The sequence below is a fragment of the Mus musculus genome, chromosome 15 (genome assembly GCF_000001635.26).
Source record: "Mus musculus strain C57BL/6J chromosome 15, GRCm38.p6 C57BL/6J".
Taxonomy (NCBI): Eukaryota; Metazoa; Chordata; class Mammalia; order Rodentia; family Muridae; genus Mus; species Mus musculus.
This window is the reverse complement of record NC_000081.6, coordinates 54,663,690-54,681,048: the sequence shown is the minus strand read 5'-3', so window position 1 is coordinate 54,681,048 and position 17,359 is coordinate 54,663,690.

The following is a 17,359-nucleotide window of genomic DNA, read 5'->3' as shown; positions in this document are numbered from 1 at the left end:
ACATGAGAGTGTTACCAAACAGTTGAAGAAAAAAGTCAGGTAAGAGATCAATAATTCCTGTGCTTCCTCAGATGCTAAAAGTAACCAAGGACCAAGAGTATAGTTTAGGCTTGATATAAGCAAGTACTCAGTAATGATCATTGTTACCTAAATTTAGGATTCTTTTGGTAATGGAGGCATCATGAGATGTGTTTAAGATGATACATAAGAAACCCACAGAGTCTATGGTAGACCAGATTCTTTTCAATATTGGGAGATCTGAGTAGATGGTTTAAGAGTCTCCTTCAATTATCTTTCCATTGGTATAACAAAAGTTTCACTGATAAGCAAGCTTGGTGGTCAGAAATTCTTGCAGTGTCTAGAGGCTTATGGCTATGTGGAGGCAGTGGATATGATATGAAAGATGTCCCCTTGTCAAGGGACTGTCTTGCACACAATTAGTGGCACCTTTGTTTGCAAACGTAATCGCATTTGACTGGACTCAGCATTTTTCTAAACCACAGATCCTAACTCTGTGACTAAGAATCACTTACTTATTCCTCCTTAGGAATAAAAATACATGAAAAGGCAGATGGTGACATCAAAAGCAACGGTGAATGGAAGGGAAATAGTTCAGCTGCCCTCTCCCAGAAGCACCCATTTGTCAAATGCCATTGAAAGGGATGATGACAATAACGTTCTAGACATTTCTTCTACCCACCAACTAGGTGGGCTTAAAGAGACAAGTCAGTTGATCAAGTCTAAGTGGGGTATATAAATTTTTTTTGATATTTATATAAACCAACACATCCCGTCTTCCCCATTCATGGCACAGTGGCCTCTCTGTGGTTGTGTGGGTCCCCGAGCCTCTGCTTGCTGTGCCTACTGAGCTCTGAGCTTTCTTCCTCACCAGCCTTTTCCAAAGCAGATGTAGAACACAGTCCATTTTATTTTTTCTGTTCAAATGCATTTCACATAAGAGTTGTGCACGGAGTCTATTTCAACAAATGCCTGGGAAGATAAAGAATGTTCTTATTACATAACAAACACACTTTGAAATCGGTGAATGTCTTTTGTGGAAATTCTTTTGAACGAGGTACCATTGAGGACTTCCCACGAATAATGTTCCCCTCCAAGCTGAAGACCACTGTTTTACTGCCCAGTTTCTGCATCTTTGTTTTGTCTTTGATATTTTCATTATTTATTCCAAATCCTGGTTCTACATCATCTTATTTCCCTCCAACTATGACATTCTCATCTTCTCTAAATCACATACTGTCTTTCCCTCAGTGCATTTCAGGTGTCAACTGTCACAGTCATTTTCCCTATCAGTGTCTCGTTTGTCCCTGTCGGAATAGGGCCTCCTAAAAAGTGAGTGTGGAATCTGGACTATTGATCATTAAACGTTGCAGAGGTAGGTAGAAGACATGTGAAAAGAAACTTGAAGTAAAAAGACTTAGAGTTTTATAGTTTCTACTTATGTGCATATATGTGTGCAGATGCATGCAGGAGGTAGAAGGGGCATTGGACCCTCTAGAACTGGAGTTACAGATGGTTGTAAGCTCTCTAACCTGGGTTCTGAGAACTGAACTGTGTCCTCTGGAAGAGCTACCAATGCTCTTCACTGTTGCAGTGTTTCTCTAGCCCAATGCTTGGATTTGTATCTGCTTGTCCTCCTAAGGGACACTCAAGGAACTGGCATGGCCTCTGTGCATCTCTTTAGTCTATAAAATGAAACTTTCCATCTTTGAGATTAATTATTCAGATTACTTGAGGATATGTATACAAATTATCCATTAAGTACTTGGCATACAATGCATCATAATGAATGTTTACTAATAATTTCTTCTTATTATTTCATGCTGTACCCACTATCTTATACCTATGACATTACCCATAGGTTGAAAAAAATCGGGCTTAAATTTGTCACAGTACATAGAAACCAATAGAAAGAAGTAGCTATTTTTTTTTAATAGACAAGTACTAGCTTTTTCTTTACATACGTTATGGTTAAATCCCTGTACACACATTAAACACTGGAGCTGAGGAATAGATTTGAAAAACACTGAAATCATGATACCCAGGGACAAAGAAGAGCGTCAGGGAACTTGGAAGCTTTTCAGATACAGGACAGTGGGAAATTGCAATGAATCTGTGTCACATTTAAACTTAGTTCTAAATAAAGATAAACACCTGTACATTGAAAACAAAACCCAGTGCCTTAAAAAGCAGTTGAAACGTATATGCTGAGCTCAGGCTTCATCCCAGTCTCTGTCTGCTTGTGGACATACTTTCTTTTTCCCCCTTGCTTAGTGTTTTCTTTTGAATAGAGAAAGAAGTCAAGCAAGGTAGAAATTTAAAAAGTAAGCAGGCCATGGGCATAGATGTCTTCAGCTGTCAGGAAATCATGAGTTTGATAGTACAAAAAAAAAAAAGGTGGTTGTTTACAACGAAAGCTAAAATAAATTATGTGATTCTCTCCATTTTGACAATTTTATCTTTAACAGATCTTTCCTGTATCCTACTTACTGAATGGCTGGACATCAAACAGGTCATTTTGGATTTCCATGCTAATGAAATACACTAACTTCATGAGATATGAGTAAGTCTTTGTAGAAAGGCACTTGAGTTACACTTGGAATGTCAGTGAAATTAAACCAGGTTTTATGGCATGGAATTACGAGTTCAGGCTTGCCCTGTTTGCACATTGGGCAAGACAGAAAATATCGGCATCAAGACTGGTCCCAGTAGACACATTTCAACTCTTGATAATACAGGATGATTCTCCCCTTTTAATACAAATATTTTTATCTTTATGCAGATTAGAAATACTGGGTTATATTACACACCCGTGTGATTTCCCAATTGTCTTTAACATGACTCACTTAATCTGCAGTTTTTCAGTAAAAGAGAAGTCTTTTATGTCATTTGTGTGCATCGTTGTCAATCCTGTTTTGATATAGTTATCTCTAAACTATGAACACAGTTACCTCAGAAGAGATTCATCTGCTCCGTAGCTGTCTACCCAAAAGCAGCAAAGCTGATTTCAGCGTTTCCTGGATCTTACTTCCTGGACGTGGAATATGAGCTTGCAAAGAAACAGGTTCGGTTCATACTGGGCTTTACATTTTAATCTGTGTTAGTTGTGATTGATACACTCCTGGAGATAAAGAGCATCGTTATGACCTCCAGGCTGTTGCCAGATGTACCGCTAGATGGCGCCACATCCACCTCTTCCTTTTCCTAACCCCTGTGCCTTTATCATTTGGTGAAGACTGACACAGTTATTGAGAATTTACTTTTATTTTATTTAGAAGAAAGTAGTGAAAAAGGTCCTCATGTAGGAAGAGGAATGGTGATTTCTTTTTTATTAGTGGAGACACGAAGAAAGAAATTACTGTGGTGTTTCAATTCTTTGTTTTTGTTGTTCTCGAGATGAGAGTTTCTCCGTGGAATTTCTGGTTGTTTTGGAACTTGCTAGCCTCAAACTCAAGAGATCTGCCTGTCTCTGCTGCCTGAGTGCTAGGATTAAAGATAAGAGCCGCCACTTGAGCACCAGCGGTCGCCATCTTGGTTCCGGGACTCAGCAGAACTTAGGAAATTAGTCTGAACAGGTTAGAGGGTGCGCAGGAGAACCGGACAGCTTCTGGGACAGGCGGAAGCACAGAGCCACTGAGGCAGCACCCTTTGCAGGCTGCAGACAGCCGGCCACCGTCCGGACCAGAGGACAGGTGTCCGCCTGGCTCGGGAGGCGGCCTCAGCCTCAGGAGCAGCGGTCGCCATCTTGGTTCCAGGACTCCCTGGAACTTAGGAATTTAGTCTGCACAGGTGAGAGTCTGCACCACAGAAGCTGACAGCTTCTGGGAACTGCCAAAGCAACACAGCTTCTGAGACAGGCCCTGTTTTGGGCCTTCTTCTTCAACCAGGAGGAGGTCCAAAAACAAGATATCTGCGCACCTTCCCTGTAAGAGAGCTTGCCAGCAGAGAGTGCTCTGAGCACTGAAACTCAGAGGAGAGAATCTGTCTCCCAGGTCTGCTGAGAGACGGTAACAGAATCACCAGAAGAACAATCTCTAAACAGAGTCAACTATAACTACTAACTCCAGAGATTACCAGATGGCGAAAGGTAAACGTAGGAATCCTACTAACAGGAACCAAGACCACTCACCATCATCAGAACCCAGCACTCCCACTTCGCCCAGTCCAGGGCACCCCACCACACCCGAAAACCTAGACCTAGATTTAAAAGCATATCTCATGATGATGGTAGAGGACATCAAGAAGGACTTTAATAAATCACTTAAAGAAATACAGGAGAACACTGCTAAAGAGTTACAAGTCCTTAAAGAAAAACAGGAAAACACAATCAAACAGGTAGAAGTCCTTACAGAAAAAGAGGAAAAAACATACAAACAGGTGATGGAAATGAACAAAACCATACTAGACCTAAAAAGAGAAGTAGAAACAATAAAGAAAACTCAAAGTGAGGCAACACTGGAGATAGAAACCCTAGGAAAGAAATCGGGAACCATAGATTTGAGCATCAGCAACAGAATACAAGAGATGGAAGAGAGAATCTCAGGTGCAGAAGATTCCATAGAGAACATCGGCACAACAATCAAAGAAAATGGAAAATGCAAAAAGATCCTAACTCAAAATATCCAGGAAATCCAGGACACAATGAGAAGACCAAACCTACGGATAATAGGAGTGGATGAGAATGAAGATTTTCAACTCAAAGGACCAGCAAACATCTTCAACAAAATTATTGAAGAAAACTTCCCAAACCTAAAGAATGACATGCCCATGAGCATACAAGAAGCCTACAGAACTCCAAATAGACTGGACCAGAAAAGAAATTCCTCCCGACACATAATAATCAGAACAACAAATGCACTAAATAAAGATAGAATACTAAAAGCGGTAAGGGAAAAAGGTCAAGTAACATACAAAGGCAAGCCTATCAGAATTACACCAGATTTTCACCAGAGACTATGAAAGCCAGAAGAGCCTGGACAGATGTTATACAGACACTAAGAGAAAACAAATTCCAGCCCAGGTTACTATACCCAGCCAAACTCTCAATTACCATAGATGGAGAAACCAAAGTATTCCATGACAAAACCAAATTCACACATTATCTCTCCACGAATCCAGCCCTTCAAAGGTTAATAACAGAAAAAAACCAATACAAGAATGGGAACAATGCCCTAGAAAAAACAAGAAGGTAATCCCTCAACAAACCTAAAAGAAGACAGCCACAAGAACAGAACGCCAACTTTAACAACAAAAATAACAGGAAGCAACAATTACTTTTCCTTAATATCTCTTAACATCAATGGTCTCAACTCCCCAATAAAAAGACATAGACTAACAAACTGGCTACACAAACAAGACCCAACATTTTGCTGTTTACAGGAGACACATCTCAGAGAAAAAGATAGACACTACCTCAGAATAAAAGGCTGGAAAACAATTTTCCAAGCAAATGGTATGAAGAAACAAGCTGGAGTAGCCATCCTAATATCTGATAAGATTGACTTCCAACCCAAAGTCATCAAAAAAGACAAGGAGGGGCACTTCGTTCTCATCAAAGGTAAAATCCTCCAAGAGGAACTCTCAATTCTGAATATCTATGCTCCAAATACAAGGGCAGCCACATTCATTAAAGAAACTTTAGTAAAGCTCAAAGCACACATTGCACCTCACACAATAATAGTGGGAGACTTCAACACACCACTTTCACCAATGGACAGATCATGGAAACAGAAACTAAACAGGGACACACTGAAACTAACAGAAGTGATGAAACAAATGGACCTGACAGATATCTACAGAACATTTTATCCTAAAAAAAAAGGATATACCTTCTTCTCAGCACCTCATGGTACCTTCTCCAAAATTGACCACATAATAGGTCACAAAACAGGCCTCAACAGATTCAAAAATATTGAAATTTTCCCATGTATCCTATCAGATCACCATGCACTAAGGCTGATCTTCAATAACAAAAAAAATAACAGATAGCCAACACTCACGTGGAAACTGAACAACACTCTTCTCAATGATACCTTGGTCAAGGAAGGAATAAAGAAAGAAATTAAAGACTTTTTAGAGTTTAATGAAAATGAAGCCACAACGTACCCAAACCTTTGGGACACAATGAAAGCATTTCAAAGAGGGAAACTCATAGCTCTGAGTGCCTCCATGAAGAAACGGGAGAGAGCACATACTAGCAGCTTGACAACACATCTAAAACCTCTAGAAAAAAAGGAAGCAAATTCACCCAAGAGGAGTAGACGGCAGGAAATAATCAAACTCAGGGGTGAAATCAACCAAGTGGAAACAAGAAGAACTATTCAAAGAATTAACCAAACGAGGAGTTGGTTCTTTGAGAAAATCAACAAGATAGATAAACCCTTAGCTAGACTCACTAAAGGGCACAGGGACAAAATCCTAATTAACAAAATCAGAACTGAAAAGGGAGACATAACAACAGATCCTGAAGAAATCCAAAACACCATCAGATCCTTCTACAAAAGGCTATACTCAACAAAACTGGAAAACCTGGACGAAATGGACAAATTTCTGGACAGATACCAGGTACCAAAGTTGAATCAGGATCAAGTTGACCTTCTAAACAGTCCCATATCCCCTAAAGAAATAGAAGCAGTTATAAATAGTCTCCCAGCCAAAAAAAGCCCAGGACCAGACGGGTTTAGTGCAGAGTTCTATCAGACCTTCAAAGAAGATCTAATTGTAGTTCTGCACAAACTTTTTCACAAGATAGAAGTAGAAAGTACTCTACCCAACTCATTTTATGAAGCCACTATTACTCTGATACCTAAACCACAGAAAGATCCCACAAAGATAGAGAACTTCAGACCAATTTCTCTTATGAATATCGATGCAAAAATCCTCAATAAAATTCTCGCTAACCGAATCCAAGAACACATTAAAGCAATCATCCATCCTGACCAAGTAGGTTTTATTCCAGGGATAAAGGGATGGTTTAATATACGAAAATCCATCAATGTAATCCACTATATAAACAAACTCAAAGACAAAAACCACATGATCATCTCGTTAGATGCAGAAAAAGCATTTGACAAGATCCAACACCCATTCATGATAAAAGTTCTGGAAAGATCAGGAATTCAAGGCCCATACCTAAACATGATAAAAGCAATCTGCAGCAAACCAGGAGCCAACATCAAAGTAAATGGAGAGAAGCTGGAAGCAATCCCACTAAAATCAGGGACTAGACAAGGCTGCCCACTTTCTCCCTACCTTTTCAACATAGTACTTGAAGTATTAGCCAGAGCAATTTGACAACAAAAGGAGATCAAGGGGATACAAATTGGAAAGGAGGAAGTCAAAATATCACTTTTTGCAGATGATATGATAGTATATATAAGTGACCCTAAAAATTCCACCAGAGAACTCCTAAACCTGATAAACAGATTCGGTGAAGTAGCTGGATATAAAATTAACTCAAACAAGTCAATGGCCTTTCTCTACACAAATGATAAACAGGCTGAGAAAGAAATTAGGGAAACAACACCCTTCTCAATAGTCACAAATAATATAAAATATCTCGGAGTGACTCTAACTAAGGAAGTGAAAGATCTGTATGATAAAAACTTCAAGTCTCTGAAGAAAGAAATTAAAGAAGATCTCAGAAGATGGAAAGATCTCCCATGCTCATGGATTGGCAGGATCAACATTGTAAAAATGGCTATCTTGCCAAAAGCAATCTACAGATTCAATGCAATCCCCATCAAAATTCCAACTCAATTCTTCAATGAATTAGAAGGAGCAATTTGCAAATTCATCTGGAATAACAAAAATCCTAGGATAGCAAAAACTCTTCTCAAGGATAAAAGAACCTCTGGTGGAATCACCATGCCTGACCTAAAGCTTTACTACAGAGCAATTGTGGTAAAAACTGCATGGTACTGGTATAGAGACAGACAAGTAGACCAATGGAATAGAATTGAAGACCCAGAAATGAACCCACACACCTATGGTCACTTGATCTTCGACAAGGGAGCTAAAACCATCCAGTGGAAGAAAGACAGCATTTTCAACAATTGGTGCTGGCACAACTGGTTGTTATCATGTAGAAGAATGCGGATCGATCCATACTTATCTCCTTGTACTAAGGTCAAATCTAAATGGATCAAAGAACTTCACATAAAACCAGAGACACTCAAACTTATAGAGGAGAAAGTGGGGAAAAGCCTTGAAGATATGGGCACAGGGGAAAAATTCCTGAACAGAACAGCAATGGCTTGTGCTGTAAGATCGAGAATTGACAAATGGGACCTAATGAAACTCCAAAGTTTCTGCAAGGCAAAAGACACCGTCAATAAGACAAAGAGACCACCAACAGATTGGGAAAGGATCTTTACCTATCCTAAATTAGATAGGGGACTGATATCCAACATATATAAAGAACTCAAGAAGGTGGACTTCAGAAAATCAAATAACCCCATTAAAAATGGGGCTCAGAACTGAACAAAGAATTCTCACCTGAGGAATACCGAATGGCAGAGAAGCACCTGAAAAAATGTTCAACATCCTTAATCATCAGGGAAATGCAAATCAAAACAACCCTGAGATTCCACCTCACACCAGTCAGAATGTCTAAGATCAAAAATTCAGGTGACAGCAGATGCTAGCGAGGATGTGGAGAAAGAGGAACACTCCTCCATTGTTGGTGGGATTGCAGGCTTGTACAACCACTCTGGAAATCCGTCTGGCGGTTCCTCAGAAAATTGGACATAGTACTACCGGAGGATCCAGCAATACCTCTCCTGGGCATATATCCAGAAGATGCCCCAACTGGTAAGAAAGACACATGCTCCACTATGTTCATAGCAGCCTTATTTATAATAGCCAGAAGCTGGAAAGAACCCAGATGCCCCTCAACAGAGGAATGGATACAGAAAATGTGGTACATCTACACAATGGAGTACTACTCAGCTATTAAAAAGAATGAATTTATGAAATTCCTAGCCAAATGGATGGACCTGGAGGGCATCATCCTGAGTGAGGTAACACATTCACAAAGGAACTCACACACTATGTACTCACTGATAAGTGGATATTAGCCCAAAGCCTAGGATACCCAAGATATAAGATACAATTTCCTAAACACATGAAACTCAAGAAAAATGAAGACTGAAGTGTGGACACTATGCCCCTCCTTAGAAATGGGAACAAAACACCCTTGGAAGGAGTTACAGAGACAAAGTTTGGAGCTGAGATGAAAGGATGGACCATGTAGAGACTGCCTTATCCAGGGATCCACCCCATAATCAGCATCCAAACGCTGACACCATTGCATACACTAGCAAGATTTTATTGAAAGGACCCAGATGTAGCTGTCTCTTGTGAGACTATGCCGGGGCCTAGCAAACACAGAAGTGGATGCCCACAGTCAGCTAATGGATGGATCACAGGGCTCCCAATGGAGGAGCTAGAGAAAGTACCCAAGGAGCTAAAGGGATCTGCAACCCTATAGGTGGATCAACATTATGAACTAACCAGTACCCCGGAGCTCTTGACTCTAGCTGCATATGTATCAAAAGATGGCCTAGTCGGCCATCACTGGAAAGAGAGGCCCATTGGACACACAAACTTTATATGCCCCAGAACAGGGGAACGCCAGGGCCAAAAAGGGGGAGTGGGCGGGTAGGGGAGTGGGGGTGGGTGGGTATGGGGGACTTTTGGTATAGCATTGGAAATGTAAATGAGCTAAATACCTAATAAAAAATGGAAAGAAAAAAAAAAAGAGCCACCACTTTTGGGCTGGTGTTCTATTTCTTAAGAACTGAATGTCAAGACCTGACTGTCACAGAACAACTCACAACCTTAGGAACTGTCTATGTTCATTGTGTTGTTAGTACAGGGTTAAAAGCTTTCTCCCTTCATCTCACAGTGACATTGGCAGGAGAAATCTAGTGTGACTTTTCAAGATTTGAGAGGATAGAAGTTCTGTCACCAGAACTATGTTTAGCGACAGCAACTGGGTTGACCACTCAGAGCCCAGTTTTAATAGATAGCCAGCTCATGGAAGTTTGGCTATTGCCTTAGTCAGTGTCTTATTGCTGTGAAGAGATATTATAACCACAACAGCTCTTATGGGAGAAAGCACTTTACTGGCACTGCCTTACAGTTCAGGTTTGGTCCATTATTATCATGGAAGGAAAAATAGCTACACACAGGCAGACATGATGGTGGAGAAGCTGAGCCCCAATAACTGGATCCACAATCAGCAGATAGAGAGACAGACATAAGTATTTGAAACCCCAAAGTCCACACCCACTGACACACTTCTAATAGAAAGGCCACTCCTACTCCAACAAGGCCACACCTCCTAATAACTGTCAAGTAATGCCATTCCCTAATGACCAATCATTTAGATCTATGAGTCTATGGGGCCATTCCTATTCGAACCACCACAGTTGTGTAGAGAAAACAAATCATTCAAGATATGAATTGCTTTTGGCTTTTTAACAATCTTAATATCTACTATGTTCACATTTATGGGTCTGTAGGATGACTATAGTTTGCCACCCAGAAGAGAGACTCTAAAAGCATTCAGAAAAGAAAAGCAGGGATTCTCAGGATGGAGTGCTACTTCATATCTGATCTCCAGGTTCACAGAATCCAGAACTCCTGATTTGGGGCTCTGTACATCCAGAGAGGCATTTGTCTTTTCAAACTCAAATCCAGAGCTTAGTGGTTGATACACATATCTCTTTCTATACTATAAAACTAAGTATAAACAGAAATAAACTTTAATAACATGTCTATAAATACTTAAAAAGATAAAATAATTAAGCTTTTTTATGATCACTTAACTAACCTTTTCTTTGTTTCTTTTTTATTTTATTTTTTATTAGATATTTTCTTTATTTACATTTCAAATGTTATTCCCTTTCCTAGTTTCCCCTCCAAAAATTCCCTATCCCCTCCCCCTCGACCTCCTTCCTAACCCACCAACTCCCATTCCTGGTCCTGACATTTCCCTGTATTAGGGCATAGAAACTTCACAGGACCTAGGGCCTCGCCTCCTTCCACTGATGACCAACTAGGCCATCCTCTGCTACATATACAGCTAGAGCCACAAGTTCCACCATGTGTTTTCTTTGATTGGTAGTTTAGTTCCAAGGAGCTCCGTGGGTACTGGTTAGTTCATATTGTTGTTCCTCCTATGGGGCTTGAAACCCCTTCAGCTCCCTGGTTATTTCTCTAGCTCCTTCATTGGGGACCTTGTGCTCCATCCAATGAATGATAATGAGAATCCACTTCTGTATTTGCCAGGCACTGGCAGAGGCCCTCAGGAGACAGCTACATCAGGCTCCTGTCAGTAAGCTCTTGTTGGCATCTGCCATAGTGTCTGGGTTTGGTTGTTGTTTATGGGATTGATCCCCAAGTGGGGCAGTCTCTGGATGGTCATTCCTTCAGTCTCTGCTCCAAACTTTGTCTCTGTAACTCCTTTCATGGGTATTTTGCTTCCCCTTCTAAGAAGGATTCTGAGCTTCTTGGCTAATATCCACTTATCAGTGAGTGCAAATCATGTGTGTTCTTTTGTGATTGGGTTCCCTCACTTAGGATGATATCCTCCAGATTCATCCATTTATCTAAGAATTCCATAAATTCATTGTTTTTAATAGCTGTGTAGTATTCCATTGTGTAAATGTACCCCATTTTCTGTATCCATTCCTCTGTTGAGGGACGTTTGTGTTCTTTCCAGCTTCTGACTATTATAAGTAAGGTTGTTATGAACATAGTGAAGCATGTATCCATAGTATATATTGGAGCATCTTCTGGGTATATGCCCAGGAGTGGTATTGCTGGATCTTCAGGTATTACTATGTCCAATTTTCTGAGGAACCACCAGACTGATTTCCAGAGTGGTTGTACCAGCTTGCAGTTCCACCAGCAATGAAGGAGTGTTCCTCATTCTCCACATCCTTGCCAGCATCTGCTATCACCTGAGTTTTTGATCTTAGCCATTCTGACTGGTGTGAGGTGGAATCTCAAGGTTATTTGGATTTGCATTTCCCTGATGATTAAGGATGTCGAACTTTTTTTTTAGGTGCTTCTCAGCCATTCCTCAGTCGAAAATTCTTTGTTTAGCTCTGTACCCCTTTTTAAAAATAGGGTTGTTTGGTTTTCTGGAGTCCAACTTCTTGAGTTCTTTATATATATTGGCTATTAACCCCCTATTGGACATAGGATTGGTGAAGATCCTTTACCAATGTGTTGGTTGCCGTTTTGTCTTATTGACGGTGTTCTTTGCTTTACATTGCATTGCAATTTCATGAGGTCCCATTTATTGATTCTTGACGTTACAGCGCAAGCCATTGCTGTTCTGTTTAGGACTCTTTTCCCTGTGCCCATATCTTCGAGCCTCTTCCCCACCTTCTCCTCTATAAGTTTCAGTGTCTCCGGTTTTATGTGGAGTTCCTTGATCCACTTAGACTTGACTTTAGTGCAAGGAGATAAGAATGGATCAATTCACATTCTTCTACTGGATAACTGCCAGTTGTACCAGCACCATTTGTTGAAGATACTGTCTTCTTTCCACTGGATGGTTTTAGCTGCTTTGTCAAAGATCAAGTGACCATAGCAGTGTGGGTTCATTTCTGGGTCTTCAATTCTGTTCCATTGATGTACTTGTCTGTCAGTGTACCAGTACCATGCAGTTTTTATCACAATTGCTCTGTAGTATAGCTTGAGGTCGAGGATGGTGATTACATCAGAAGTTTATTTATTGTTGAGAAGAGTTTTTGCTATCCTAGGAGTTTTGTTATTCCAGATGAATTTGCATATTTCCCTTTCTAACTTTGTGAAGAATTGAGTTGGAATTTTGATGGGGATTGTATTGAATCTGTAGATTGCTTTCGGCAGGATAGCCATTTTTACTATATTAATCCTGCCAATCCATGAGCATGGGAGATCTTTCCATCTTCTGAGATCTTCTTCGATTTCTTTCTTCAGAGACTTGAAGTTCTAATCATGCAGATCTTTCACTTCCTTAGTTAGAATCACACCAAGATATTTTATATTATTCGTGACTATTGTGAAGAATGTTGTTTCCCTAGTTTACTTTTCAGCTTGTTTATCATTTGTGTAGAGAAAGGTCACTGATTTGTTTGAGTTAATTTTATATAAAGCTACTTCACTGAAGTTGTTTGTCAGGTTTAGGAGTTCTCTGGTGGAATGTTTGGGGTCACTTATATATACTATCATATCATCTACAAATAGTGATATTTTGACTTCTTCCTTTTCAATTTGTATTCCTTTGATTCCTTTTGTTGTTTAATTGCTCTGGGTAGGACTTCGAGTACTATATTGAATAGGTAGGGAAAGAGTGACAGCTTTGTCTAGTGCCTGATTTTAGTGGGATTGCTCCCAGTTTCTCACCATTTAATTTGATGTTGGCTACTGGTTTGCTGTATGTTGCTTTTATTATGTTTAGGTATGAGCTTTGAATTCCTAATATTTCCAAGACTTTTATCATGAAGGGGTGTTGGATTTTGTCAAATGCTTTCTCAGCATCTAACAAGATCATCCTGTGGTTTTTGTCTTTGAATTTGTTTATATAGTGGATTACATTGATGGATTTCCATTTATTAAATCATCCTTGCATACTTGGTATGAAACCTACTTGATCCTGATGGATGATAGTTTTGATGTGTTCTTGGATTCAGTTTGCAAGAATTTTATTGAGTATTTGTGCATCGATATTCATAAGTGAAATTGGTCTGAAGTTCTCTTTCTTTGTTGGGTCTTTGTGTGGTTTGGTATCAGAGTAATTGTGGCTTCATAGAATGAATTGGGTAGAGTACCTTCTGTTTCTATTTGTGGAATAGTTTGAGGAGTATTGGAATTAGGTCTTCTTTGAAGGTCTGGTAGAATTCTGCACTAAACCCATGTGGCCCTGGGCTTTTTTTTTTTTTTTTTTTGGTTGGAAGACTATTAATAACTATTCCTATTTCTTTAGGGCATATGGCACCGTTTAGATGGTCAACTTGATCCTGATTCAACTTTGGTACCTGGTATCTGTCCAGAAATTTGTCCATTTCGTCCAGGTTTTCCAGTTTTGTTGAGTATAGCCTTTTTTAGTAGGATCTGATGATTTTTTTTGGATTTCCTCAAATTCTGTTGTTATATCTCTCTTTTCATTTCTGATTTTGTTAATTAGGATACTGTCCCTGTGCCCTCTAGTGAGTCTGGCTAAGGGTTTATATATCTTGTTGATTTTCTCAAAGAATCAGCTGCTGGTTTGGTTGATTCTTTGTATAGTTCTTTTTGTTTCTACTTGGTTGATTTCACCCCTGAGTTTGATTATTTCCTGCCATCTACTCCTCATGGTTCCTCATGGTTGAATTTGCTTCCTTTTTGTTCTAGAGCTTTTAGTTATGCTGTAAAGTAGCTAGTGTATGTCCATTCCAGTTTATTTTTGTAGGCACTCAGAGCTATGAGTTTTCCTCTTAGGACTGCTTTCATTGTGTCTCATAAGTTTAGATATGTTGTGGCTTCATTTTCATTAAACTCTAAAAAGTCTTTAATTTCTTTCTTTATTTCTTCCTTGACCAAATTATCATTGAGTAGAGTGTTGTTCAGCTTCCATGTGTATGTGAGCTTTCTATTATTTATGTTGTTATTGAAGATCACCCTTAGTCCATGGTGATCTGATAGGATACATGGGACAATTTCAATATTTTTGTATCTGTTGAGGCCTGTTTGGTGACCTGTTTGGTCAATTTTGGAGAAGGTACCATGAGGTGCTGAGAAGTAGCTATATCCTTTTGTTTTAGGATGAAATGTTCCATATATATCTGTTAAATCTATTTGTTTCATAACTTCTGTTGGTTTCACTGTGTCTCTGTTTAGTTTCTGTTTCCAGGATCTGTCCATTGATGAAAGTGTGGTGTTGAAATCTCCTCCTATTATTGTATAAGGTATAATGTGTGCTTTGAGTTTTAGCAAAGTTTCTTTTATGTCCTTGCATTTGGAGCATAGATGTTCAGAATTGAGAGTTCATCTTGGTAAATTTTACCTTTGATGAGTAAGAAGTGTCCCTTATATTTTTGAGAACTTTAGGTTGAAAGTCGATTTTATCTGATATTAGAATGACTACTCCAGCTTGTTTCTTGGGATCATTTGCTTGAAAAATTGTTTTCCAGACTTTTATTTTTAGGTAGTGTCTTTCTTTGTCCCTGAGGTGGGTTTCCTGTATGCAGCAAAAAGTTGGGTCCTGTTTATGTAACCAGTCTGTTAGTCTATGTCTTTTTATCGGGGAATTGAGTCCATTGATGTTAAGAGATATTAAGGAATAGTGATTCTTCCTCCCTGTTATTATTGATGTTATTTTTATGTTTATGTCATTATCTTCTTTTGGGTTTGTTGAAAGAAGATTTCTTCTTGGTTTTTATAGGGTTTAGTTTCCCATCTTGTGTTGGAGTTTTCCATCTATTGTCCTTTGCAGAACTGGATTTGTGGAAAGTTATTGTGTAAATTTGGCTTTGTCATGGAATATCTTAGATTCTCCATCTATGGTAATTGAGAATTTTGCTGGTATAGTAACCTGGCCTGGCATTTATGTTCTCTTAGGGTCTATATGTGATCTGCCCAGGGTCTTCTAGCTTTCATATTCTCTGGTGAAAAGTCTGGTGAAATTCTGATAGGTCTGCCTTTTTATGTTACTTGATCTTTTTCCCTTACTGCTTTTAATATTCTTTCTTTGTTTAGTGCATTTGGTGTTTTGTTTATTATATGATTGGAGGAATTTCTTTTCTGGTCCAATCTACTTGGAGTTCTATAGGCTTCTTACATGTTCATGGGGCATCTCATTCTTTAGTTTGGGGAAGTTTTCTTCTATAATTTTGTTGAAGATATTTCCTGGCCCTTAAAGTTGGGAATCTTCCTTCTCTTCTATACCTATTATCCTTAGGTTTGGTCATCTCACTGTGTCCTGGATTTCATGGATGTTTTGGGTTAGGAGCTTTTTGCATTTTGTATTTTCTTTGATTGTTGTGTCAATGCTTTCTATGGTGTCTTCTGCACCTGGAATTCTCTCTTCTATCTCTTGTATTCTGTTGGTGATGCTTGCATCTATGATTCCTGGTCTCTTTCCTAGGTTTTCTATCTCCAGTGTTGTCTCCCTTTGTGATTTCTTTATTATTTTTATTTCCATAAATAAATCCTGGATGGTTTTGTTCAACTCCTTCTCCTGTTTAGTTGTGTTTTCTGCAATTCTTTAAGGAATTTTTATGTTTCCTCTTTAAATCTTCTACCTGTTTACCTGTGTTCTCTTGTATTTCTTTAAGGGAGTTATTTATGTCCTACTTAACGTCCTTTATTATCATCATGAGGTTTGATTTTAAATCAGAGTCTTGCTTCTTTTGTGTGTTGGAGTAAACAGGCTTTGCTGTGGTTGGAGAACTGGGTTCTGATGATATCAGTTAGTGTTGGTTTCAGTTGCTTATGTTCTTATGCTTTCCTTTCGCTGTCTGGTTGTCTCTGGTGTTAGCTGGTCTTTGTGTCTCTGACTTTCGCTCTTCCCTCCTGCAAGCTTGTGTGTTAGTGCTCCTGGGAAAGCATTATTTTCTGGGAGGAATTTGGGTATGTAATGCTGTGGTACCGGATCAGCTCTGTGCTCACAGGTATGTAGGCACTCCTAGTAGACCAGCTCTCTCCTGGTGGTATTTTTTATGTAGCTCTGTTCCACAGGATCAGCTATGGGCACAAATGAAGAATGGAAGAGTCCTGTCCCAGGCAGCCCCTCAATTCCTGTGTCCTGAGGGTTCCAGACAGGTTCCTCTGAGTAGCAGTGGGGGCCTACCTGCACTCACAGGCCTGTCTGCACTCCTTGGATGTTTGCTCCTTCCCAGTGCTATTTGGGTATGGAGCCCTGTGGCAGAGGATCTGCTTAGCATGATATTTCTTTTAAAGCAAGGTGACTGTAGTCTATAAGACTATTTACTTAAGATGTAATGGAAGTAGATTTTAAGCACAAGTGCATACAAACACAATATTGTCTCCAGTAGGGTTACTGTTACTGTGATGAAACACCATGGTCAAAAGCAAATTAGGGAGAAAAAGATTTATTTCACTCACAGTTTTATATAATAGTTCATCATCAAAACAATAAGGTAAGGACAGGAACTCAAACAGGGTAGGAATCTGGCAGGAGCTAAAGTAGAGGCCACGGAGGTTGCCATCCACAAGAGAGACTCCAAAGGTTTTCTGAAGGCATTCAGAAAAGAAAGGCAGGGATTGCTTTTCTAAAGGCTTGCTCAGTCTGCTTTCTTATAGAACTAGGACCACCAGCCCAGAGATGGTATTGCGCAAAATG